The following is a 3748-nucleotide window of genomic DNA, read 5'->3' as shown; positions in this document are numbered from 1 at the left end:
AATTCCAAAAATCTTTTCAGGACCCCACCTTGATTTTTCGGGACCCCACTTTGGGTCCCGACACCAACTTTGGGAAACACTGATCTAAAGGGTTGTAAAATGTACACATCATCTATCATCTGTACTAACAGTTCCCAAAATTTTCAGTTTGTGACCCACAAAATAACAGCAGCAGAGACCAATTACTTTTGGGTGATAAACATCAAAGGTCAAATAAACAAGGACACAATAACAACATTCATTATGCTACTTTCATCTATTTTTTAAGTACACTAAACTTACTCCTTTGTAACAACTAATGCAAAAAAAGATGTTTTTAGATGGAATTAATTCTGAAAACCTTTTCAAGACCCCACCTTGATGTTTCAGGACCCACAGCGGGGTCTCGGGAATCACTGATTTATACAATACGAACCAAATGTCTTGAGTCAAGCAAATTTCTAATACTTTATTTCTAAGCAGTCAGACTTCCTCAAAATCTTTGCTCAATATTTGTTCAAGCTGTCTAAAAATCCTCTAAGGGTTTTCCTTGTTTYTAACTTTAGCTGCTTTTTCATTATTTTATGCTCATTTTAAAGACCTTTTTTTGTTTTATAATCATTCAGATGTAAAAACTCAAGTGACTCAGTGTTATGTCGACAAATCTGCCTCACTGGAAGAAAAGCATGAATAAATTCAATATAGTTTAAAACTTTGCACAGTTCTATACATTTGCGAACATCAACCTAAACTAATAGGTGTTTCTTACAAAAGATACGTTTATTTCATTAAAAGTCTTCTTTTATTATAAGCTTTGAACTTTTAACTGTAAAGGTTTTGATGATGACAAAACATTAAAAAGAGATATAATGATAGTCTTTCAAGTTGCCTTCCCCCTCACAAGCCTCTATTATTGTTGCAACAGGAAGTTCTCGTTCTTCCCGCATTTCACACATGCAAATGTTTACTGCAACTGCTGGGGTATCAGCAATGGGTGCGGCATCAAATGCAGGGGACTCCTTCCTTCCTTATAACTCTGAGCGTCTGATAGTGAAGCAGCAAATGCACACACTGTATTTCTATCCTTATTAGGACTGTTCATTGACTTCTATTTATTTCCAGTTAATCGTACTGCCTAACCCTGGCCCTTTACCCTAAACCTAACCACCCCAGTACATACCTAACCCTAAAACTGACCTAAACTCAAAAGTCACCTTAAACGTAACCCCCAATCCAATAAAATGGAGTTCCATCATATTAGGACCAGTCTTTGGTCCCCATTTGGATTTCTGGTCTTGACAAGGTAGGTGTGTATCCCAGAAATGATCCAAAAAAACATAACAAATACAAATACACACCGCAAAACCTGCCACTGCAAAGAGACGGATGATTCACCACAAGCTGTAAGGTGGAAGAGTTACACTTTCAGAGGACCTCACTCCATCTCCATTCACTTTAAGTTCCAAAATTCAGCAGCCTCCAGCAGAGACAACACATTTGCTCACAGTGAACCAGCAGTATTGTGAAGTGAAACAGGAAGCCAGCCCATGGCATAGGCAGTATAGGCAAATACTAAGGGCACTGTCCGTCTACGGGACACCACAAGTGGAGGACAAAAATACAAAAAAAAATTAAATAAAAACAAATAAACAAAACAAAAAAAGCATCAAAAAAATTTTTTTTATCATAGTTGATTTATTCAGTGGTTAATCAGTGGTTATGAGATTTATGAAAGTAACTTGTTCTGTGGTTTCTCATCCTGCTTTGTTCCTACATGAGGTGTTATATGGCAGCATGACGGCTCAGTGGTTAGCACCAATGCCTCACAGCAAGAAGGTCCTGGGTTCAGACCTGGGGTCTTTCTGTGGGGAGTTTACATGTTCTCCTCATGCTTGCTTTGGTTTTCTCCAGGTGTTCTGGTTTCCACACCCCAAAAACATGTACAATAGGTTGCCTTCAGGCCCAGGCCTCCCTTGAAAAAGAGATGGGATTTGCCTGGTTAAACAACGCTAAAATAAAATATAGTTCAGAGAATATTTTATGATTAAAGTATCATAGGATGCAGTCAAGTCTACTTACTGGTGCTCAGTATGTAAATACAAATCAAAATACAGAAAATGGAACTTTTCAGTTCTGATCTCAGATAAAATTCAAGTTAAAGTCTAGTTCTCAGTGTTCTACCTTCATAAAATACTGATTTTATGTTGCTTTATTAATCCCATGAATTTTGTAAAATGCTCTTCTATGAAAAATGCAAAGTTTAGATCTTTTACAGAAATTTTCAGGGAAGTATACCCCGGAACCCCCTTAGAACTGCTTCAGTCCACAGTTGCTTGTTAACATGGACAGGTGTTCCTTATTGCTGTCAGCAGATTTTGGCAAGTATGAGGTCTGGTATTCCATTTCAAATGAATTATATTAACTATTTTATTTGTACAACCTGATTTCTAAAGATGCAAACAAAATACATAAAAGACAGAACTATTTCATTGTGTATGTGAAGGATGTAAAGTGGCAGTGAGATTTAGAAAACTGCGCAGGGGGGCGCACACTGAAATCTTGCCTAGGGCGCCAAATTAGCTAGGGCCGGCCCTGCAGGATGCACAGGAAAAACGAGTGAAATTCTGCATGAGGAGCCTCCACCCTCAAGCCGTGGACTTCCTGTCTCCAGGCAGGTTAGAGCTAAACAGACAAGCTGTCACCCCTGGCACCACCACACAAAGTGGGGCACGACAGACGGCATGCTCCCATTGCTTGTTTTTAATCACATTTTTGGGGTGGCAGCAGTGGAAAAGTCCAATTCGGTTGGTTTACGCTTAATTTTTAATGCTTTGAGCTCAAGCAAAAGTGAGTTAATATACAAATCTTGCATTTTTTTTTACTATTTTTTTCTGGTCACACACCAGTGGAGACTTAACTGAACTCCTTCCACAGTCCACTGGCAGAGTTCATTCATACATGCGTCGTCTCACTGCATTTACCAAACAGACGTTTGGGTTTTTACAGGTTGTGTGGGTGAGGCATGTATTCTCTGAGAGTTTCTTTCCTTTTAATCACGTTTACCCCTCAAGTCGACACACGTGCTCCTGTTTTTTTTAGTGATGTGGGGTATACTGCTGCAGAAAAAGAGCAAAGTGCAGACATTTATATGAATGCTGGGAACACATCTCTGCTGGTATCACTCTGCAGACAGGAAGAGCGGGGGTGGAGGAGGTGGTTTCGCTCAGACTGATTTGTCTCTATATGCACACTTTTACTTTTGGATCCTCAGCACCCAGGTGCCAGGTGAGATTCTGTTTGAAGCAGAAATTTGGCTTTACAAACAACACACGTGTGTGTTATGAAAGGAGGACAGGGAGCAGAGGTGTATATTTAATAAATACATTTACTTTGTTACAATAAAGTAATTTTTTTGACGATTTGCAATTTTACCAAGTACGTATTTTTTTAAATTGTGACTTTTTACTGTTGTTTCACTACATTCAAAATCTAAAAAGGATACTTTTACTTCTTTATTTTAAAATTTAACACCTCTTTACAAATTTAAATACGACCAAACTCATCAAGAGTTGTTTATGTACTCTAAAAAATTAAGTTCAATTTTTTAAATTAAGTTATGTGTAAATGTAAAGAAATGTTCACATTTTCTTTGGAAGAAATTTAAATTGCTCTATTTACTCAACTTGGTAAGCAGTTCGGTTAAGTAAATTCAACACTTAGAAAAGTACTTTGACTTTTATTTTCCAAATTTTTGTGAGCAGTTTTATTA

The sequence above is a fragment of the Austrofundulus limnaeus genome, unplaced genomic scaffold, assembly GCF_001266775.1.
Source record: "Austrofundulus limnaeus strain Quisiro unplaced genomic scaffold, Austrofundulus_limnaeus-1.0 Scaffold19, whole genome shotgun sequence".
NCBI lineage: Eukaryota > Metazoa > Chordata > Actinopteri > Cyprinodontiformes > Rivulidae > Austrofundulus > Austrofundulus limnaeus.
Note: the sequence above shows the minus strand (reverse complement) of the source record.